A 25,503-nucleotide genomic window follows, 5' to 3' on the forward strand; every position below is an offset into this window, starting at 1 on the left:
ACTCACCTTAGGTGAGAACCACACAAAACTACGTAGTTTTGGGTGTAAAATTTAATAAAAAAAAGCTGAAAAACATTATTGCCGCTTGGGGGGGGGGGGGGGTCGAACCCATACCTTCTCCATTACACTCCACACTCCTTACCATTGAGCCATTTGCTTTCCTTGTGTATTTTTCCGCACGTTAATTAATATATCAATCATCTTGTAGCTTCTATTGTTTAATATTTGATGCATGCACTTATTAATATTGATTAAATTCGCATAATAATTATTAATAGAAAAAAACAAATGTGCATAATAATTAATTATTAAAAGAAAAAAACCAAGAACATGCTCTAATTTCTTATTTATTTAATTCCTCTATATTTTTGTAATTTATTTTTTAAATTGTTAAAGACGGTGTTTTAAATATTGTTATATATATTCTAAACTTTATAATTTGTGTTCTAAAAAAAGAAATGTGCATAATAATGAATTATTAATAGAAAAAAAAATGTGCATAATAATGAATTATTAATAGAAAAAATTCAAGAACATGCTCCAATTTCTTATTTATTTAATTCCTTTATATTTTGTAATTTATGTTATATAAGAAAATATATTTTTTTAAACATACGTTATAACATATAATTTAACTTTTTTTTTGAAACAACATATATTTTAACTTTTAAAACGGGATCTATGAAGTTTAGAACGTACGGCATATTGTTTAGAATATACGTTATGTTTTTTAGAACATGTGTTATGTTTTTTCGAACATGAGTTATAAATTATATTTTTGAAAAAAATGAAAAAACGATCCAAATATCTACTGATTTTTTTAGAACATTATACTTAATTTTTGGAACACAAACTACAAACTTTAGAACATACATTATGTTTTTTAGAACATGTGTTATGTTTTTTCTAACATGAGTTATAAATTATATTTTTGGAACAAATGAAAAAACAATCCAGATATCTACTGATTTTTTTAGAACATTATACTTAATTTTTGGAGCACAAACTATAAACTTTAGAACATACGTTATGTTATTTAGAATATGGGTTATAAATTATATTATAGAACAAATGCAAAAATGGTCCATATATTTACTGTTTTTTAAACAACAATTGTTTTCCTTATCCATTATAGAGCGCGCTGATTAATATACCATTATCCATGTAGCTTCTATTGTTTAATATTAGACATATGCACTTATTAAATATCGATTAAATATGCATAATAATAAATTATTAATAGAAAAAAAAAAGAAATGTGCATAATAACGAATTATTAATAGAACAAAAAAATCCAAAAACATGCTCCAATTTTTTATTTATTTAATTCCTCTATATTTTTTGTAATTTATGTTTTTAAATGTTAAGGACGATGTTCTAAATAATGTTACATAATTCTAAACTTTATAATTTATGTTCTCCAAATTAAGTATAATGTTTAAAAAAATCAGTAAATATCTCGATCATTTTTGCATTTGTTCTATAATATAATTTATAACTCATGTTCAAAAAAACGTAACGCATGTTCTAAAAAACATAACACCTGTTCTAAAGTTTATAGTTTATGTTCTAAAAATTAAGTATAATGTTTTAAAAAAATCAGTAGATATCTGGATCGTTTTTTCATTTGTTCTATAATATAATTTATAACTCATGTTCGAAAAAACATAACTCATGTTCTAAAAAAACATGACGTATGTTCTAAAAAATATATCGTACGTTCTAAACTTTATAGTTCGTGTTTGTTCTATAATATAATTTATAACTCATGTTCGAAAAAACATAACGTATATTTTCTTATATAACATAAATTACAAAAATATAGAGAAATTAAATAAAAAAATTAGAGCATGTTCTTGTATTTTTTTCTATTAATAATTCATTATTATGCATATTTCTTTTTTTTTCTATTAATAATTCATTATTATGCATATTTAATCGATATTAATAAGTGCATGCGTCAAATATTAAACAATATTTAGAACATCGTCCTTAACATTTTAAAACATAAATTACAAAAATATAGAGGAATTAAATAAATAAGAAATTAGAGCATGTTTTTGGATTTTTTTTCTATTAATAATTCATTATTATGGACATTTTCTTTCTATTAATAATTCATTATTATGCAAATTTCTTTTTTTTCCTATTAATAATTTATTATTATGCATATTTAATCAATATTAATAAGTGAATGCATCAAATATTAAATAATAGAAGCTAAAAGGACATTGGTTTATTAAGCAGTGCACAACATAATATACAAGAAAAGCAAATGGCTCAATGGTAAGGAGTGTGGAGTGTAATGGAGGGTCCAGGGTTCGACCCCCTCAAGCAACAGCAGCGTTTTTCATTTTTTTTTTAAATTTTCTACCCAAAACGACGTAGTTTTGGGTAGTTCTCACCTAAGGTGAGTTCTCACCTAGGAAAGGGTTCTCACAAGAGCCCTCTCCTATATATATATATATATATATATATATATATATATAAAATTAGAAGTTAATTCTTAATAGAAATATTAATACTATTTATATTTTTCATTAATATTATAATTAACTTAATTAATTTATAAATAATTATAATCAAATTACAATTAAACTATAATCAATTAAACAATTTAAACCCTAATTTAAATATACAAATTTCTGCTCCATTTATTCTCTCTCCTAATGGAACAATTCCAAAATTGTATTTTTGTCTTTGATTTTCAATTTATAGTGTGTGATCCATTAGATTCTTACCATAACTAAACATATATGTTTATTGTAATTCATTTAATGCTAAATCAGATAGCAAATTAACACTTTAATTTCTATCTATTAATTGTATTAGAATTTTTTTATCATATTAATTGTATTAGAATTAATCCAACTAAAGGCATGGTTTTAAACACCGGCCCGGACATCAAACCGGTGGAACAAAGGGTTCAGGGGTCAAGGGGTTCAACCGGTTGGCCCGTACCGGTTGAACCGGATGACGTCATAAATAATATATATATTATATATATATAAAATAAAATTCTAATAAATTAAACATAACAATCCATACACCAAAAATATCAATCCTTCAAACAAATCAAGCATTAAACATAAGGAACAAACTAAATATTAAGCCTTCACAACAAAAACTCAAACAATTTAATTTAACAGCAACAAAACTTAAGAAACAGAGAAAAAGAAAAAGCATACAAACCTGGAAATCGGTCGGTTGAGAAAGGAAGGAGAGGAGAGCTGTTGTCGCCGTGGTGGTCAGAGGAGAATCGCCGACCGACGACGGAGGATTGACGCAGCAGCAACCGAAGAAGTCTACCCCCAAAATCGCAGCAGCTAGGGTTCACACAGGGAAGAGAAAGAAAAGTCGAGGGGAAATGAGGGGAAATCGATCGGGTAAAAGAAATAGGTGGGCTAAGTTTGAAATTGGTCCCTCAAATTTTATGTTTTTAATAAATAAAACCCTTGCAAAATTAAATCAGCAGCTATTTTATTCAATTTTCAAAATTGAATAAAAACCGGGGTGAAACCGGGTCGCCGGGTTTCACCTGGTTCGCCGGTTTCCCCCGGTTCGCAGGGGGTCACTACAAGTGACCCCTATGTATCATAACCGGACCGGATGCCTGGCCGGTTCCCGGCTAACCCGGTCTGACCGGCCGGTCCGGTCCGGTTTTTAAAACCATGACTAAAGGTATAAAGAAGTCAGTGGCCCAACCTAAAAAAGGAAGTGTCTCACTCCCCTAGAAGTCATAAGAAATCAAGTTGATTTTGACATTTTACCTTTTCGTGAATAACTGTAGTATAATTCAATCTTTTGAGTTTGATTTTTGTCCGTTAACCATTGGTTGAATAAAATATTTTAATTCATTTAAGAATAAAACATACCCATTATGTATCTTCTAGAGACGGCTGAAGAATCCACTAGGTAGTTGATCTCCAAAGTCAAGTGAATGAACAACTATCGAGCGGGAACCGATGCTAGTCGAAGAACGGAATGAAACAAAATGGGAGAGATTTTTGGGTGTTGGCTGAATTACTCTTAGCAAGAGTAGGGGGGCGAAATTTTCATTAAGTTGGCTAGCATTAGGAACTTTAGTTTATTTATAGGGACAATTATAAAACTAGCACCTTTTAAGGTGTTAGTTTTCTTTTCTAACTCATTTTGAAAAACTCACCAAAACTAACACATTTCATTAACTAAATTCCAACCTTGCCCTCCTCTCTAAAACTCCGCTCCCCGCTCTCTAACATTCGAACTTCCATCTCTCTAACGTAACACCCCGCTATCCCTCTCTCTAACTTTTCGACGATTCATTGCCTGATTCTGTACATTTCATCCGGCGAATCTCTGTTACTTCGAGTGGACATGGCGAGAACACGAAGCTCAGACAATGAATCGAATTCAGAAGGAATGATGAAAAATTTTCGGCGATTCATTGCCCGATTCTGTACATTTCATCTGGCGAATCTCTATTACTTCGAGTGGACATGGCGAGAACACGAAGCTCGGACAACGAATCGAATTCAGAAGGAATGATGAAAAAGAGGGTAAATAAATTGACTTTACATTTGCGATTCTCTCTTGTATTGTATTTACATTTGATGGGTTCTTTTATTTTATGTACATTTGTTGGGTTTGAGAAGGAATCTTTCGTTTCTTTTTCTTCTTCTGGTGTTAGGGTTTATCTGGGTTCATCTGGTGTTAGGAAATCGTTCGGTATGGTCGAAATCCGTCGATATGTATATTCTATCGACAACCTAATTGTAGATAATACATAGATATAGACAGCCTAATTGTTGATGGAACGTGTATATGCCGATAGAACATAGATATTGACGATATATTTGCCGATAGAACATAGATATTGACTACCTAATTGTCGATAGAACATAGATACCGATGACCTAATTGTCGATCTCTCTCTTATTTTAGCCTATGTTAGCTCATTCTAGCTCAACGTTTTCATTAGTTTAATTGTATGTTAGCTGATGATATATCTACAATACATTTCAGCATGATCGTGGACACAAGAGGAAGAGAGAAGAGCATGCCTCTTCTTCCAAGAAAGCCAAGGAGGACTCTGAATATAAATACAAAAAAGCATTTGGAACGGAAAGCGTCATCACAGTTACGTGTAACCTAGATGCAGCAAAGCATATAAAGGACTGTTTAACACCAAACCAAGTAAATCTATTTAGGAAGAGTTGCTTCGGGCAGTATTATGATATGACCAATACAGTATTTGCATGAGTCCTCTGTCATACCCTTTTAACAAGGGAGATCATATGTGAAGACCTCAAACCCATGGAGCTTTGTTTCAAAGTTAGAGGTGTTGAGTTGAGGTTTGGGGATTGGGAGTTTTGACTTCTAAGTGGGTTACGGTTTGGATACATGGATGCATTTACCGAAAGGTTTAGTGAGCTAAATAAGCCGGATAGATTTAGGAAGAAGTTTTTTTCACACAACCCTACACCAACCTTTAAAGATGTGGACACAACTATGAAGCAAACTGTTTGGAAGAATGAATCTGATCAGGATGCAGTTTCATTTGCCATTTTGTATTTTGTCATTGGCTGTGTGTTGGATAACACTACCACGAAACAAGTTCTTCCTTGGGTTTTGGAACTTGCTGAATTTCCAACATTGTTTAATGAGTTCCCGTGGGGTGTTGTGGCCTGGGATGTGACCTACAGGTCTCTTGTCAATGGGATGATTGGTGGAAAAGGCCGAATTGATCAGTTACATGCTTATAGGGATGGTTTGAGGAATAACAGTGTCTCATTCAACCTATATGGTTTTGCACACGTATTTCAGGTATGATGTATATATATTCTATATAATAGAAATGTTAGTAATAGACATAAATAATGAATTGGAACTTTGTTGCAGGCTTGGTTGTTGGAAGTATGGGATGCCACCAAGAAATGGTTTGAGAAGAAAGGCCACGATGGCTACGATGGAAAAAGACCGGTATCCCTACATTGACCAAAGTTATACCCATTTTTTACGTAAGTTGACCAAACATTGAGCCTATATCGAAACTATTATGCTATACATCTGATTGACTTGTTTATTTGTACATGTGTATTTTTAGTCGGGTAAACAACCAAATGCCACGAAACTTACAGCTGAAGATAGAGAGAAAGAAAGCTCCTGGTATCAACCTCTAGTAGACCATGTGGATGGTCGGCCGTGTAATTATGACCAATTGTTTACCGATTTGGAAAAGGGGCAAGAGGAGGAAAAGGATGAAGGCATGGAAGAGGAGGGACAGGAGGAATTGGGTACATGTGAAGGAGGAGAGGTTGATGTAGAGGATGACAGTGAATCTGAGACTGATAACGAAGAAGGCAAGTATAAGGACAGTGAAACTGAAAATGATGAAAATGCCTCCATTGTCTATCCTAGAGTACCTGTCCAGAAGAAGAAACAATCTGGTTTGGAACGAATACTGAGGAGGTGTTTGCTAAGCATGAGAAGAAAATGAATGACAAGTTTGCTGAGCAAGAAAAGATAATAAATGAACAGTTTGGTCAGCAAGAGAGGAAAATGAATGAACATTTGTCTGCCTTTGTAAATAGATTGTCCATTGTAGAACGTGATGTGCAGGAACTGAAGGCACAACGGGATATGGAACGTGGGATGTATGAGGGGGTGGTGCATATGTATGAGAGTGAGAGGGAGAATGAGAAGAAAGAGATGGATGAGCATGAAAAGGAGAGGGAGGAGAGGGAGAAGAAAGAAGATGAGGAGAGGGAGAGGAATAGGGAGAGGGAGGAGAGGGAGAGGAATAGGGAGAGGGAGGAGAGGGAGAAGAAAGAAGAGGAGGAGAGGGAGATGAATAGGGAGAGGGAGAGGGTGGATAGGAGAAGGAGAAGAAAGATGAGGATGAGAGGGAGAGGGAGAAGAGGGAGAAACAACAGAAAGAGATGGAAATGGATAGGGAGAGGAGAGTGAAAGAGATGGAGAGGCAAATTGTTCCTACAACTGATGTTATAATTGTTGAAACACCTTTCTACATAATTTTGATTTGACAAAATTGTTTAAGTATAAATTAAAATACATATTCTAAACACACTAAGTTTAAATGCTTTGATTTATTCTACTAATGTGTTTGTTCAATGTTGAGTATAAATGTTATAAGTCATAAGGATTGAAAGGCCCAAGCCCAATACAGAAGCCAATGCCCAAGTCAAACAACTCAGTACACTCGGCCCGCGTATATCAAGACGTTGCCGTTTTGTTCAAAACGCAACTCAGCAATCGGAAGGATCTAGAAGACCTTCGGGAACAACTTCAAGATGAAGCTGCTGAGTAGTCTCGACAAAGCGTACAAGACAGCAGCTGGCAAAGGAAAACTTCCAGACAAAGTGTTTCCTCTTTTGGCAAAGTTCAGACGACACAGTATGCTGTCTAGTTGACTTTACCGTAAAATGAGAGACCATCTGCTGTGCTGACCGAGGACAGAAGATACACGATTGTGATTGGCCGAGAGCTCTGTGCAAGTCAGGATGACAACGACACATAGCCGTTTCCCTCCAACGGTTATTTCGAAATTCGAAATGACCGAATGACCAGACGTCTCTATAAATAGTGCCATCACAAGCTTCACAAGATACAGAACTTGATCAAGCCATTACGCTGACCAAATCTCTACAAGTTCTGCAAGCAAGAAGCAAAGCAAAATTCTTACACTACATTTTCATATCTGTGTAAAAGTCTAGAGTGATTGTAAATCGTCTAAAGTGTCTTAGCACATCTTTGTATTAGGACAAAAACACTTATCATTTCTAGAGATAGAAAGGAGAGGCTGAGTACTCGGTTTTAAGTACTCAGCGGAGAGATTAGGATTGGGTAGAAGTATAGAGGAAGGTACTCTTGTCATACTCAATTGCTGATATTGTAAAAGGTTTGAGGCTCTACCTTTAAAGAGCTCAGTAGAGGATTTGAAATCTCGGACGTGTTCCGGGGACAGGACGTAGGCTTAGAAGAAGCCGAACCTGGATAAATCTGCTGAGTGAAGTATTTCTAAACCTTTGACTCCTTATTTATATTGCTTGCTTAAACAATCAAAACTGACCAAGTCAAGAGGTCAAGTTGAGTTGTGCACATTAAAACGTAAGAGCTCAGGAATAGACTCTAAGTGCTATCTCCTGACTCAAGCTAAGAAACTGACCTAGTCACCTGTTGACTTAGCCAGTATCTTGTTGTTTACTCAGCGCCGCTGTTCAAACCTTTTCTTTAGTAAAAGAAGTCTGCCTAAATTGCGAAAAAGTTTAAATAGTTCCTAACCCCCCCCCCCCCCTTGGAACTATACTTGCAACTAAACAAGGGACCAACAAGTGGTATCAGAGCTTAAAAGCTCACTGTAAAAGGTCTAACAACCTTGAGCTGATCCCTACCATGGGCGAAAACAGCACTCGGTTTCTCCCTGGAAACCAAACAACTCAAATACTGTCTGAGGGGCTGTCCATTACTAGGCCTCCCCTATTCTTCGGTTCAAACTATACCTTCTAGAAGAATAGGATGAAAAACTTCATTCAGGCTACAAACATGAGTGACTGGCTATCTATAGTCCAAGGGCCGTTTGTACCTGTTGAGGTTGTGGCTGGCCAAACAGTTGTAAAAGCTGAGGCCAAATGGACAGAGGATGATCTCAAGAAGCTTCAAAACCATGCTTCGGCTATCAATATGCTTCACTGTGCGCTCGATGCTGCAGAATATAACAAAATCTCAGGTTGTGAGTCGGCACAAGAGATCTGGAAGAAGCTGGAAGTCACCTACGAGGGAACAAACAAAGTAAAAGAATCCAAGGTGAATCAGCAGATGAGACTGTATGAGCTGTTCGAGATGAACAATGATGAGGGCATTTCAGACATGAACGCAAGGTTCACCAACATCATTAATGAGCTCAAGAGACTTGGGAAAATCTTCACTGAGGAAGAACAAGTCAAAAAGATACTCAGGAGTCTTCCAAAAGACTGGCAAGCAAAGAAGACAGCAGTTGAGGAAGCTCAGGATTTAACCACCTACAAATATGACGAACTCATCGGTTCATTGCTGACCCATGAGATATCCATGAAAAACTTTGAGGTGAAGGAAAAATCTGATGACAAGAAGCAGAAGTCACTTGTCATGAAGGCTGACTCCACTGACGGGAGTTCAACTGATGATGAGGAGATGGCCATGTTCACAAGAAAGATGAAGAGGCTGTTTAGGAAGAACGACAAATATTCTAAAAAGCCTTACAAAAAGTTTGATAAGTATAAGGCTGACTCAAGCGACAACAAATACAGAAAGGACAACTCAAAGCCCATTACATGCTTTGAGTGCCATCAAGCTGGCCATATTAAGTCGAACTGCCCCACGCTGAGGAAAGACAAGAAGAGTGGGAAGAAGGCAATGGTGGCTACTTGGAGTGACAGTGATGAATCTTCATCAACAGAAACTGAGGCCACCGAGTCAGCGAAGATATGCTTTATGGCTGACGAACTTGCTGAGCCATGCGTCTCTGAGCATGCTGACCCATCCATCGCATCAGATGATAAAGAGCAATCAAATGAGGTAAGCCTGAGATGTGCCGAGAAGTCAAAGATGTGGTATATTGACAGCGCATGCTCAAGGCATATGACGGGTGATGAAACTCAGTTCATCACGTTTGAACGTAAACGAGGAGGGAGTGTAAGTTTTGGAGACAACAAAAAGGGTAAGATAGTAGGCTCAGGAACCATCGGAGGTAATCCTACTATTGAATCTGTCTCCCTAGTCAGCGGACTCAAATATAACTTACTCAGCGTAGCTCAGCTATGTGACAATGGGAGAAAAGTTATATTTGATGCTACTGGATGTAAAATATACGAGGGTAAAACTAATGAGTTAATTTTAACTGCCCCTCGGATAGATAATGTCTTTATGCTAGACTTAGAGAAAAAGTTTTCAAAAACTGTGTGTTTAGTAACAAAGGAAGAAAATTCCTGGCTATGGCACAGGAGACTTGGTCATGTAAGCATGGACCTCCTGGCCAAACTAGCAAGAAAGCAATTGGTTGAGGGACTGCCTGAACTTAAATTTCAAAAAGATCAATTATGCCACGCTTGCCAAGCTGGAAAACAAACCAAACAATCTTTTCACAGTAAAAACATTGTCTCAACTAAACGTCCGTTAGAATTACTACACTTGGATCTCTTTGGTCCAGTCCAGTCCAGCCGCTGAGTCTGGGTGGAAGAAGATTTTCCTTGGTCATTGTAGATGATTTCTCTCGGTATACGTGGGTTATCTTGGTGACCAGCAAGGATGAGACCTTTGAGACATTTTCAAATTTGGTTAGGAAAATTGAAAATGAAAAAGACCTAAAATTAGCTCATATCCGTAGTGATAACGGTGGAGAATTCAAAAACCAAAAGTTTGTTGAATTCTGTGAAGCCAGCGGCATTGACCACAATTTTTCTGCTCCTAGAACACCTCAGCAAAATGGGGTTGTAGAAAGGAAGAACAGAACTCTGGTTGAAATAGCCAGGACAATGCTGGATGAGCATAGGCTTCCAAAGTATTTTTGGGGAGAGGCTGTTAACACAGCATGCTACATTCTTAATAGGGCTCTAGTTAGACCTATACTCAAGAAAACCCCCTATGAACTTTGGAAAGGACGGAAGCCCAATATTGGATACTTTCGTGCCTTTGGCTGTAGATGTTTTATTTTAAATACCAAAGATAGCTTAGCAAAGTTTGATTCAAAAGCTGATGAAGCTATCTTTCTGGGCTACTCAACAAACAGCAAAGCATACAGAGTTTTTAATATGCGAACTCAAGTTTTAGAAGAGTCAATACATGTAGAGTTCGATGAAACTGACCCTGCAAGTAGATACCAGCCGCTGACCGAAGATGATCCAAACTCAGTAACCATCGCTGACTCAGAACCAGCTACTGAGTCATTCACGAAAAGGCTGACCAAGAGTAAGAGTGAACCTAAGATTACTTTTACTGACCCATCTACTTCTGCAGAGATTGTTGAAATAGGAACAGCACAAGACATGAATCTACCCAAAGAAATAAGGATTCCAAGAGGGCACTCCGAAAGTGCAATCCTTGATTCTGCTGGGAATACCCTGATGACGAGGAATCAACTCAGGAAGTACCTCAGCAATGTTGCTTTCGTCTCAGTACAAGAACCGAAGAATTTCGCTGAAGCTGAGTACGATGAATTCTGGATGAACGCAATGCAAGAGGAGCTCGATCAATTTCGAAGAAATGATGTATGGGAGTTAGTGCCTCATCCAAAGAGTCAAAAGACCATCGGAACAAAATGGGTCTTCAGGAACAAGATGGACGAACAAGGAAACGTAGTCAGGAACAAAGCAAGGCTTGTAGCTCAGGGCTACAGTCAGCAAGAAGGTATAGACTACGGTGAGACCTTTGCCCCAGTGGCGAGGCTAGAGGCAATTAGAATATTATGTGCATATGCATCTTACATGAATTTTAAATTATTCCAAATGGATGTCAAAAGTGCATTTCTTAATGGAGTTATAAACGAGGAGGTTTATGTAAATCAACCTCCAGGTTTTGAGGACCCTAAGTTCCCAAACCATGTTTACAAACTCAAAAAGGCTCTGTACGGTCTCAAACAAGCACCACGTGCTTGGTATGAGAGGCTGACCAGTTTCCTGCTGACTAGAAATTACGTCAGGGGCAAAGCTGATACAACCTTATTCATTAAGAAAAAGGGTAAAGATACCCTGCTGGCCCAAATTTATGTTGATGATATAATATTTGGTGCAACTAACGAATCAATGTGCAAGGAGTTTAGCAAACAAATGCAGACTGAGTTTGAAATGTCTATGATGGGAGAACTCAACTTCTTCCTCGGTCTTCAAATTAAACAAGGAAAGAATGGCATCTTCATCAGTCAAGCCAAATATGCCAAGGAGATCTTAAAGAAATATGACTTGGAAAATTGCAAACCAATATCCACTCCTATGGGCACTGACACTGTCCTCTGCGCTGATGAGAATGGTAAGTCAGTAGACAGCAAGTTATATCGAGGTATGATAGGCTCTCTACTTTACTTAACAGCCAGTAGACCGGACATTCAGTTTTCAATATGCTACTGTGCTAGATATCAATCTAACCCTAAGGAATCTCATTACATTGCTGTAAAAAGAATCCTTAGATATTTGCAAAGCTCAGTGAACGCAGGTTTGTGGTATCCAAATACTCATGATTTTACACTTATTGGATACACTGACGCTGACTATGGACGAGATAAGCTGGAACGTAAAAGTACCTCTAGAGGATGCCACTTCTTAGGAAGCTGTCTTGTATCCTGGTTCAGCAAAAAGCAGGCGTCAGTAGCCTTGTCCACCACTGAAGCTGAGTACATTGCTGCTGGTCATTGTGTTGCTCAAGTCCTGTGGATCAAGCAACAACTTGAAGATTATGGTGTTCAAACGAAGACAATTGAGGTCAAATGTGACAACAAAAGTGCAATTGATCTGTCCAAGAACCCAATTCAACACAGCAGAATGAAGCATGTCAGCATCAGACATCACTTCATTAGAGACCATGTACTCAAGGGTGAGATCAAGCTGACCTTTGTCCCAACGGACGAACAGCTTGCGGATATCTTCACGAAGCCACTGGCTCGTGAGCAGTTCAGCATACTGAGAGAAGCAATTGGTATGTTTAATCCTCTTCAGTAAATTCCTGTGCTAAATGAATATGAATGCTGAGTGAATTACATACTGAATGATTTACTGTTTGCTGAGTTACTCATCGGAACTGTCTGAATATACAATATCTGAGTAAAACTTGCATACTGAGTAAATTAGTTTAGAACTTGAACTTAAAATCATCCTTAAATACTGCACTGACCACTCAGAATATCAAACGCTTGACATTCTAAATACTGAGTGATTAATCCGTTAGTATAAATGCAAAGCACGCGTATAGCCTAGGATGACGTATTCGCCGTAATGTGTCATAAATGCCAGGATCATTGTCGGTACATGATCCCAAGGCAAAACTGACACATGGATTCGATTAAGATCCACACCGTTCATTTCATTTATAAATTATGGGTATTTCCCCATCTTTTACTCTTTACGCTTAATCAATTCTTAAGGCAAAGAAATCACTTAGAACTTTTTTTCTCAAATTCCTCTAAATCCCTCCATATTCGAAGAATGACTAAGTTGTCTTTCAACGTCTCCGGTGCCGGCCACCAAAAGTCCAGCTTCGATGAACCTTCATGAAACCCTTCTACACCAAGCAAGGGTAAAATTGGCCAAACTTCTGGCCAAGGGAAAGCTGTTAAGATCAGGACCTACTCCAAGGTCTTCGACAATGTACGTGAATGGAAGGTAGAAGCCTCCAGATGGGTTTCGGAGAACTTTGTACAGAACGAACAGTCATTTGCTGAGTGGATTTCCAAGAACGAATGGACTGGGCTATTCTCGGTCAGGGATGAGACATATCCTGACCTAGTAAGGGAATTTTACCACAACCTCAAGGTTGCCAGTGACTCCACCGACTACCTAAGCACTGAAGTAAAAGGGAAAACCATCTTCATCAACCCTCTGTACATAGGAAATCTCCTCCAGCTCAAAACTGAGGGAGTAAGGCTGAGGAAGTCAGGAGATCAGGACAAAACCGACTACGTCCATACCTTCTGCAAACCTGAGGGTCACTCAGGAGAGATCTCAGCATCTTCGATGGGACAGCATCAGAAGATGGCTCACTACCTGCTGAGCTACTTCATTTACCCAAAGATCAACTGCACTACATCAGCAACCAACTTTGAACAGTGCTTCATATGGCACATGCTGACGTACACCCCCATCAACATGCCGGTTTTCTTAGTTGTTGGGTTCCTACGCAGCACGGGTACAATGAGGTTGGGATCAATCATCACCAGGATCCTCATCGACCACAAGATTGACCTCGAAGGTGAGGAATCTTTCAGAGGAACCGAAATCACAGCTGCCTCGCTGAGGGCACTTAAATTTAGACAGCCCTTGAAGAAAGGAAAAGCTGCTGCTGCTGCTGGCCAAGCTGATCAGACTGAGGAGACTATTGCTGAGCCTAAGAAAGGGCGAAGAACTAAGGCCCCAGTTTCTCGCAAGAGAAAATCTGCTGAGACACCTAATGTTGTGTCTCCAGCAAAGAGGCAGAGGTCAGCTGGAAAGTCAGCTGAGAAGAGAAGCAGGCAAGATGAGCCTGACACTGAGGAAGCTGCTGAGCTACCTCAGAAGAAGCAGAAGTCTTCAACACTGGCACCTCTCGACGTCATGCCGACATATTTTATTGTACCGGGTGATTCTCATTTCACTCAATGCCAAGGTACTGATGCTGAGGAACCTGAGGTCCAGTTAGATGACCACTTCATCTCCCAAGTTGAGGAAGAACTTGATGGAGATAATACTGAGGAGGAAGAAGAAGACGATGAAACCAGCGGTCAGGATGACGTTGAGGAGTCTGAAGAGTATGACAGCGAAATTGAAGCTGATGACGCTAACACTGGGTTAGCTGGTGGAGCTGTGCAGACTGACACTGAGTTAGCTGCTGGAGTTGAGCAAGTTGATCAAGCTGACCAGACCCATACTGAGGAAAAGGAACCTACTCCTACTCACTCAGAAGAACCTGCTCATCATACCACTCCACCACGTAGAAGGCGAAAGGTGGTTAAGGACGGTGAGAAAATGGTCAGTGAACCCCCTGTGCAATCACCATCTATTCCTGAACTTGTCCTCTCCAAGACAACAAAGGATCCTTCTACCGTCCAATTAAAATTTTTCAAACGGCCCTCAACTTCCTCTACTACAACGCCGTTGGAAAAACAAGCCTCTGTTTCTTCTCAACAGGAACATGCCGAGCATACCACTTCCACCACTTCAACAAGTCAGGTTGAACCAACCACTATCCATGCTGTTTCCTCAAGCATGGTGCTGACTCCTCATCCTTCTGCCGTCAGCACAGACAGTGTTCGGGTTATGACTTCCATCACCAACCTCTCTGCTGATCAATCAACCTTACCTCCAACTCAAGTGCAGATTGAGCCAAGTCATCCAGTCACTGACCAGGGTACTCCTTTCACTCCACCTTCTTCTGGTCATACTGATGTACATCGGGATGCCACTGAGTCCGAAAAAAAGCTCATTGACTCAGTGCAAGCACTCATCCACGATCTTCAACATTCCGCTTCGCCTATTGCTGGATCTTCAATTCCTGAGACAACTCAGCTCTCCCAGGTCACTCTCCTTCTCAACGAAGTCAAGGGACTCAAGGATCTGCTGAATGTAGTCTTGTCATTCCAAGCCCAGCAAGCTAAGCATGATTCACTTGCCAAGTTGGCAGAGATACAGCTGTCTACAATTCAACATCTGAACTCTCTCCATCAGCAAGTTCAGAAGTTATCTTCTGTGAACACTGACTACGCCACTTCCTCAGAACTCAAGATGCTTTTTGCTCAGCTTCATACTGAGCAACTTAAGACAAATGAGCAAATGGTGTCCTATAGTCAGTGCTCAGTCGAGCAAATCGGTGAGGCCATCAGGCTACTTAACCTCAACAAACAAGAGATGGATACTGACGCGTTGAAACAGAATGAGTTGCTATCTCTCGCACAGCAATCCTTCAATCACATCCGTCATAATAATATCCAGCGTCATCATTATGACTCAGCTCTCTTGAAAACTTTCCACCAAGTCTTTGCTGGCCTCTCTGAAGCTCTCATCTGGCAAGCCAAAGCTCAAGCTTTCAGTGTAAATATGCTCAGTGCTGCTGATCTTCATATACCAGTAGAAGTATCAGCTGATGGAGTTGCCATTTTTTATGGCGTAAACGAAAGTGCTGACAAACTAAAAGAGTTTTCACAAGAACTTTCTCGTGCTGTCTTAACCGATGCGTTCAAGCTCCCTAAAGTTGACAAAACGGGGGAGAAAGTGCAAGCTGCCAGAGCTCAGCATGAGCGACGTCAGTACGAGCGAAGTCAGTCACAGGGCAAGAAAAAGAAATAGATAGGCTAGGTCTTAACATGTGTAATCTATGTGCTATGTTGTTTATCTCTTCTGCTGTGTAACTGCTGACTTCTTTCAACTTATATATCATACTTACCTTTCTTATCCAAATACTGAGTTATGATATATGCTAATAAGTACTGAGTTATTATGTATCTTCATTTATATCAGCTTTGTTTAACACTTATAATATTTGACTAAAAGATATACTGATAACATGTTTGACATGAACCTATACACTTATGAAATATTCTGATAAGAACTCATTGAACAACAAATTACTCAGCGCGCTCTATATGTCTAAAAACTTCCGCCCAACACTGAGTAAATAGAATATGTGATATAGCTGACCTATATCTGAAAACTGATCTTAGACTTACTCATTTGAATCCTTAAATGTCTTAAGAAAAACTAAGTCAGTAGCTCAACCCTTACGGGGGAGTTTGCTTAATTATACTAGGTCAACTATCATAGGGGAGCTCATACTGAGTTCCTTGCTGAATAGTTTTGCCAACATCAAAATGGGGGAGTTTGTTGAAACACCTTTCTACATAATTTTGATTTGACAAAATTGTTTAAGTATAAATTAAAATACATATTCTAAACACACTAAGTTTAAATGCTTTGATTTATTCTACTAATGTGTTTGTTCAATGTTGAGTATAAATGTTATAAGTCATAAGGATTGGAAGGCCCAAGCCCAATACAGAAGCCAAGGCCCAAGTCAAACAACTCAGTACACTCGGCCCGCGTATATCAAGACGTTGCCGTTTTGTTCAAAACGCAACTCAGCAATCGGAAGGATCTAGAAGACCTTCGGGAACAACTTCAAGATGAAGCTGCTGAGTAGTCTCGACAAAGCGTACAAGACAGCAGCTGGCAAAGGAAAACTTCCAGACAAAGTGTTTCCTCTTTTGGCAAAGTTCAGACGACATAGTATGCTGTCCAGTTGACTTTACCGTAAAAGGAGAGACCATCTGTTGTGCTGACCGAGGATAGAAGATACACGATTGTGATTGGCCGAGAGCTCTGTGCAAGTCAGGATGACAATGACACATAGCCGTTTCCCTCCAACGGTTATTTCGAAATTCGAAATGACCGAATGACCAGACGTCTCTATAAATAGTGCCATCACAAGCTTCACAAGATACAGAACTTGATCAAGCCATTACGCTGACCAAATCTCTACAAGTTCTGCAAGCAAGAAGCAAAGCAAAATTCTTACACTACATTTTCATATCTGTGTAAAAGTCTAGAGTGATTGTAAATCGTCTAAAGTGTCTTAGCACATCTTTGTATTAGGACAAAAACACTTATCATTTCTAGAGATAGAAAGGAGAGGCTGAGTACTCGGTTTTAAGTACTCAGTGGAGAGATTAGGATTGAGTAGAAGTATAGAGGAAGGTACTCTTGTCATACTCAATTGCTGATATTGTAAAAGGTTTGAGGCTCTACCTTTAAAGAGCTCAGTAGAGGATTTGAAATCTCTGACGTGTTCCGGGCACAGGACGTAGGCTTAGAAGAAGCTGAACCTGGATAAATCTGCTGAGTGAAGTATTTCTAAACCTTTGACTCCTTATTTATATTGCTTGCTTAAACAATCAAAACTGACCAAGTCAAGAGGTCAAGTTGAGTTGTGCGCATTAAAACGTAAGAGCTCAGGAATAGACTCTAAGTGCTATCTCTTGACTCAAGCTAAGAAACTGACCTAGTCACCTGTTGACTTAGCCAGTATCTTGCTGTTTACTCAGCGCCGCTGTTCAAACCTTTTCTTTAGTAAAAGAAGTCTGCCTAAATTGCGAAAAAGTTTAAATAGTTCCTAACCCCCCCCCCCCCCTTGGAACTACACTTGCAACTAAATAAGGGACCAACAATAATGATTGATGTAAGTTTGTTTTTAATGTTTAACCTGGTGCTTTTAACATAGAATATCGATATAATATGTGTTTCTACTTTGTTTGTTGTTTTAACAGGATGAGAGCCATGACGGCCATGATGCTGACATAGATCATGGACAGCTTACTCTTCTGGTTAACCAGGTTGTCCAATCATCTTTACCTGCACGTGAAGACAAAGGAGAAATAGAAGATTTGACTATTGAGGTTAAACATGAGGAGGAAGGGAAGGGAAAGAGAGGAGGAAGAGGAGGGAGAAGATGGGGAAGAAGAGAGGGAGGAAGTTGAAGTGAAAGGGAGACCCAAACGAGAAAGGAAAGTTGGGAAAGACCTCCAGTCACCATTCACTGATCCTCGGATGAATTATCATTTTGCTGATGATGATGATCAGTATCCGATAGAACAACCCGATGGTCGCGATCGTATAAAAGGACACCTCCTACAAGCCTATAATGAATGGAAGAAGAATACGCCTCGTGATCTGTTGAGGCAGTTAGGTGGAACTGAATGGGGACAGACTGTATCGTGGTTTGAAGATGCAGAGATAACTGGAAAGTACATAAACAGCCAAGTAAGATACTGCTCACTTTGTATGTTTTAGTGTATATAATCCAAGTGAATGAGGCATCGATATCCCATTCATATCGACACATTACTCACTGTGATGAGTCGAAACCCATTCATATCGATGCATAATTCACTTGGATGCGTCGATATAACATTCATATCGACGCATCATTCAATTGGATGCATCGATATAACATTCATATCGATGCATAATTCACTTGGATTCGTCGATATAACATTCATATCGACGCATAATTCACTGTGATGCGCCGATATATGTTGGGGTTTGGTGTCTTATAGTCAATTGTTGCAGGATACAAACTTATTGTAAATGAATTGTTCTTTATATCATTTGTTTTAATGAGATATATGTTTTATAACTATATAAAGGCAATCCCTTTTAAGCACTAAATAAAGTCTAATAAAAGGAAATCCGTAAGTTTGTTTAAAGTGATTATAAAGTGTTCATACAAGCATGAAGTGAGACAAAACTTTATAATAAACTAATAAACTTAAAACCACCCCAAGTCAAGTGATATATTTAGGATTGATATATCACAGTTGAGACTTGTATGTAACAATGTCTTCTGTCCGACAGAAAGCTGATCTCACAAGCTTCACATATATAGATATCTGGACAGTTACATAGATCCGGTGAAACGTTGTTCATTAGGATTGGGGATCCGACTTGAGATAACAGGATGGGTAGATTCATCCTTGTCACCTGTTCATCTCATTGGTATTAATAGGTATAACTAATCCTCAGACTCAAAGGAATGTTAATTGGTCATCCTGAATTACTGAATGTGAGACTTTGATCGCGTGGTCCCACGATCCTTAACAGAGATGACTCTGGGGTGTGAACTGCAAAGGTTGGGTGTCACAGGAGGTAATGTCAGGGTAGTTATACATTGGATTGAGCATTTATCACTCCCGATGAATGGGAGATACATCCAAGGATCGCTTGTGGAAGACTCGACTCTAAACCCTTGCAAGGTGATAGCTTAAGAGTAGAAATTCGGATTTCACTTAACCTATCTTTTGAGTTGACTCGGCCAATAACAAGTAAAATGAACGTCTCGCTATATGTGACTTGACATTACCCATAGTCATAAGATTCAGTTCAAGGATGTAGTTGATAAAGGATCGTATTATACCGTAACTAATACGGAAGGGTTAACGGCAGAATCAACCTGTCTTCTTAACGGACTCTGGGGGAATGATTACGGACATGCCGATAACATGCTCTGTTCATCATTCCGTTATGCAAGGATTAAATATAATTCTTGAAGAAATTAATTTAATAGTTGCATACGGCCAGAAGTAGTAAGGACCTAATGGATCACACATAAGACTTGGAAACAAAAGAGAGATGGATCTGATTAATAGATGGAAGCCCAATTGAGCCCAATAAGGCCCACATGGATATGGGGGTCAAAATTTATATATATGATTAGGGAAGGAATTAATTTATTCCACTAATCCTAATTTGATTAGGATTATGAATTAAATTAATTAAGAGATAATTAAAGTAGGAGTTTTAATTAGATTAATATGCTCCTATTATTATCTAACTAGGTTACTTATTATTATCCTAATTATATTAGACATATAGTAAGATAATAATTAGAAATCCTATTCTGAATTGGATTCCTATTAAGTGACCTATTCCTATCTAACTAGGTTTAGATACAACCTAATATATATACCCCTACCCTAATGAATTTCGACACACTAATTCCTCCCCCCTACAAGTGATTTTCGAAATTGCTTCTGGAGAGAGAAAGAAAGAATTCCCATCCCCAAGTTCGTGGACAAGAATTCATTCGGCATTCCATCGATTGATTAATCTAATTCATCCCTCTTTCTCCTTGATCTTGTGTTGGTTAATTAGAGGTAATCTATTTTGGTTACATCTCATAAGGGTTGATTCTAATTTAACCTCACCGTGTTCACGAAAGAAGAAAAACAATCAAAAGGGAGAAATTCGTTTTTCTTCGCCTACATCAGGTCAGTTCACTATTTCGAGGATTTCCGGAGATTGAACCGTCGGATCATCGCGATTTTTGGACAGTAGCTTCTAGACATATTCTTCTACGTTTCCACTGAAGGGATTGTCGTTCGGAGGTCTGGAAGATCTGTTTCGAATAGGGGCAGATTGGTAAACAGTTTACATCTCCTTTGAAGTTGTGGGCACTTCGTTTGCAACGGTAGATTGATCATCGAAAGGTATATCTTCTTATCCCTCTTTATATGAAATAACGATTAACGGATCCTATGGTTAAAAGGAAGTAGGCTAAAATTTTTATATTTCCGCTGCTATACCTTAGCCTTATTTCCAACAGTGGTATCAGAGCCATCGTTAAATCCGTTATTTCATATATGAAAATATAGAAGTTTTCAATAGGATTGAATAAATATTTATGGTTAGGATTAATTGACAAATAGTATTGATTGATTAATTCTAAAGATAAATAAAGTTTTGATTAATTGTTAATTAAAACTGATTATGCTTATGTTCCTAATTATTTCGGTTGATAATCATTATAACAAAATCTATTAGTTTTATGGTTAGATTAATAAAATTAGTTTTATTGATTCTAAAGATAAACGGAAATCTATTGTAGTTTTTCCTATTTCTGAAAATTGCTTTTCAACCGTTTTGAAAATCTGATATATATGTGTTTAAAATTAGTTTTGAATATAAAATATATATACATGTTTCGGAAATTAATAGTTTTCTGTTTTGATTATCGAATGAAAATTCGTTTAAAAGTTTGTTTTTACCAAGTTGTAAATCAAAGCGTTAAATGAATTGAAATCAAAATAATTGGGACATGCATAATCAACGTTTTGTATGGTTATATTAATCTAAGAATTAATATAAAGATATAAAACGATTAGAAGTAAAATTGGATGAAAGTTAATTTGATAAGTTAATGTGATTAACCTAAATATTACATAAGAAAGTTATGTAATCAACCAATTAAATTTATTTAATTGAGTCTTTGCATGTTTGGAGTTATGGACATATTTGGACCCTCTTTTAGTCTTTTGGTATTTTTGAAATAGGGCATGCGCGTCCTGCCTTTCTACTATCTATTGTAATTTCTCCTCTCATCTGATTCCCTTCAATTCAATTGAAGTTTTCTTTTAGTAGTATAGAAATTAATATGTAATTTCAAGGCGCCATGGAGAAGACGGAGGACCTAAAGAGAAATATGTAATAGTTAGTATTTCCTTAGGTTTGCCCTTTTTATTCCGTCTCTGGCTCGACGGAATAATTTAGATGATATGTCCATAACGCCAATGTATGTGTGAATGTATGTCTGATGTATGCTAAAGCAAATCAAGACTAAGTTAGATTATGAGACTTAAATAAAAATCCCTCATTAAAAAGTAAAGTAAATAAATAAGTTATTAAAATCGGTTGCCCCTCCCTAATATTATAATTCAGCCGGCAGTACTGGGGGCCTTTGGGTTGTTGGCAAAAGTCAAGCTCGGGGTCTTATGGTAACACCTGGATTATCGAAAATAGTTCTTTCATGAATATGGGGTAATACTTAAATTAGAGTATGACAATTGGTTGGCAAAAGTCATGTTGTTCATACACTAATGGGCAAAATGGTTGGGATTAATATGAATGACATATTAGTTACTAATGTGGTTAGTAACCCAATAACCTAGGAGTCACATTCGAGATGTGATTGATTGAATGAATCTACCTAACGAATGAGACTAGTTTGTTGGCTAAAGTTAAGGCGAAATCTCAGGAGTTAGGATCCTAGCTCACTAAAGGATTTGTGAAATTCTTCGAATTAATATGGAGGGTTATTAATTTGGCAAAATAGTGGGAGCAATCTGAAATAAATTAAAAGGCCTATAATTTTAGATTGTTATACTTTAGAACAAATGAATAACATACGTTTACTCTTTCTCACACTCAGTTTAATGAAACACTCTTAAAATCATGACTAACACCAATCTGCAAAATACATTTACCGATAACAAGTTGAATAGTTCAAACTTCACCGACTGGTATCGCAACCTCAAAATTGTTTTGAAGTTCGATAAAATAGAGTATGTATTTGATACATCGATACCCCCTATCCATGAGGATGATGCTCCCATCGAGGGAATCGATGCTTACAAGAAGCACAAGGCTGATGACGATCATGTCGGATGCATCATACTTGCATCGATGACATCGGAATTACAAAGGCAACTATGCCTGTTCCATCATCATGCATCTAAAGAAATTGTTTGGGAAACAAACCAGGTGCAAACGCTACGAGATATCCAAATGGTTATATCGTTGCAGGATGCAAGAGGGCACATCAATCATGACACATTGTTTCAAGATGATTGGCTATATTACCAAACTTTCTAGTATTGGATTCGTGATGGATAACGAAATAAGTGTAAACTTAATTCTTCAATCCCTCCCAAAGAGTTATTCATAGTTCATCATGAACTATCAGATGAATGACTTGCAAACCTCTCTTGAAGAGCTTGCAAATATGCTCAAGTCAGTTGAGCCCAATATTCAGAAAGACAAGGCAATACCGGCTATTGTCATAGAGGGGTCATAGAAAAGGAAAGGGAATTTTCCCAATCCTAAACATCCCAAGAAAGGTAAGAAAGATGTGTCCAAGGGAAAGTAACTTAAGAAGCCCAAAGGAGAGTGCCACTTCTGTGGTGAAGAAAGGCATTGGAAAGGAAACTGTTTGGTGTACCTAGCTACCCTCAAGAAGGGAAAAGGCCGGTACTCCAACATCTGGTATGTTCTATATTTCGATAAAGAACAAACATTGCGATTTTTATAGAGATAGGATTTTCTATTTTCCAGGAATATCACAAAATGGGATTTATGTGTTAGATTTCTGTTTTCGCAATTGATACCAAAAGACATAAGCTAGATAATTCAACTTGCTTGTGGGATGTCATATAAACAAGAGACGCATACTAAAAGCTACATTCAGATGGGCTTATAGATCCACTCGATTCTGAATCATTGGAAACATGCGAATCATGTTTAAAAGGTAAAATGACAAAGACACCCTTTAGCAATAAAGGTGAGCGTGTATCAGACACTCTAGGACTCATTCATTCGGATGTATGTGGTCCTATGTCAGTCCAAGCAAGAGGAGGATTCAGATACTTCATTAGCTTCATAGATGACCATACTCGCTATGGTTATATCTACTTGATGAGGCACAAATCAGAAGCCTTTGACAAGTTCAAATGCTTCAAGAATGAAGTAGAAAATCAATTAGGAAAGAAAATAAAGACGCTTCGATCCGATCGAGGTGGCGAATATCTTTCTGATAATTTTCTGAATTATCTAACTGAATGTGGGATATGCTCGCAATGGACACCTCCCTATACACCACAACACAATGGTGTATCCGAGAGGAGAAACCGTACCCTATTAGATATGGTGCGGTCCATGATGAGCATGGCCTTACTTCCAAAGATGTTCTGGGGCTATGCCTTAGAAACTGCCCTCTTCACCCTAAATCGAGTACCAACTAAATCCGCTAGTTCCACACCGTATGAATTGTTCGTTGGTAGGAAACCTGTGTTCTCATTTATGAGAGTATGGGGTTGTTCGGCATATGTCAAACGCATTGCGTTCGACAAATTAGATTCTAAATCTGATAAATGTTTCTTCATTGGATATCCCAAAGAGACCGTAGGGTATTACTTCTATCATCCAGATGATCAGAAAGTAATAGTATCCAGATACGCAACCTTCTTAGAGAAAGAGTTTCTCGAAGAAACACAAAAGGGAAGCGTGATTGAACTCGACGAAGTTCAAGAGGAAGAGACGCCGGCTGAAACAACAGAAGCGGTTGAAGTACCCGTGAAGTCCCATTAGATGAGACTCCAGTGGCACCTATTCATAGATCACGAAGAGTTCGTGAACTCCCAGTAAGATATGGTTTTCTAGTGGGAGATGATGACGAGGTTCCCGTGTTAGACGACGAACCCGAAAACTACGAAGAGGCTCTTACTAGTCCAGATTCTAAAGCATGGCTTGAGGCCATGGATTCTGAAATGGATTCCATGTATACTAACCAAGTGTGGACTTTGGTTGATCCACCCGAGGGGATAAAACCCATTGGGTGCAGGTGGATCTTCAAAAGGAAGACTGACATGGATGGAAAGGTTAGCACCTACAAAGCTAGGTTGGTAGCGAAAGGATATCGTCAAAAACAAGGCGTTGATTATGATGAAACCTTCTTTCCCGTTGCTATGTCCAAATCAATCAGAATCATGCTTGCAATTGCCGCTCATTTTGATTATGAGATTTGGCAAATGGATGTGAAAACAGCTTTCCTAAACGGAAACCTGCTTGAGGATGTATACATGATGCAACCTGAAGGTTTCATATCAAAGGATGCAAATAAAGTTTGCAAACTTCAGAGATCCATTTATGGACTCAAGCAAGCATCTAGAAGCTGGAATAAGCGTTTTGACGAAACCATAAAACAATTTGGTTTCGAACAAAATTGCGAGGAAGCTTGCATTTACAAGAAAGCAAGTGGGAGCTCTATAGCATTTCTCATACTATATGTGGACGATATACTATTAATGGGAAATGACATTGCTCTATTACAATCGGTAAAAGTTTGGTTATTCGGTAACTTCTCAATGAAAGACCTTGGTGAAGCAGCCTATATACTTGGTATAAAGATCTATAGAGATAGATCGCGTAGACTGCTTGGTCTTTCACAGGCTACATACATTGAAAAGGTGCTAAATCGGTTTAGCATGCTTGAATCGAAACGAGGTAACTTACCCATGGTGCATGGAGTGAAGTTAAACAATCATCAATGTCCTAAAACTGATGATGACAAACGACGCATGACTGTAGTCCTGTATGCCAGCGCGATCGGTTCGATTATGTATGCTATGCTATGCACTAGACCTGACATAGCGTTCGCGTTATCAGTAACGAGTCATTACCAAGGGAATCCGGGAGACTAGCATTGGATTGCCGTCAAGAACATTCTTAAGTACTTGAGAAGGACTAA

This window comes from Euphorbia lathyris, chromosome 2 (genome assembly GCF_963576675.1).
Source record: "Euphorbia lathyris chromosome 2, ddEupLath1.1, whole genome shotgun sequence".
Classification (NCBI taxonomy): domain Eukaryota; kingdom Viridiplantae; phylum Streptophyta; class Magnoliopsida; order Malpighiales; family Euphorbiaceae; genus Euphorbia; species Euphorbia lathyris.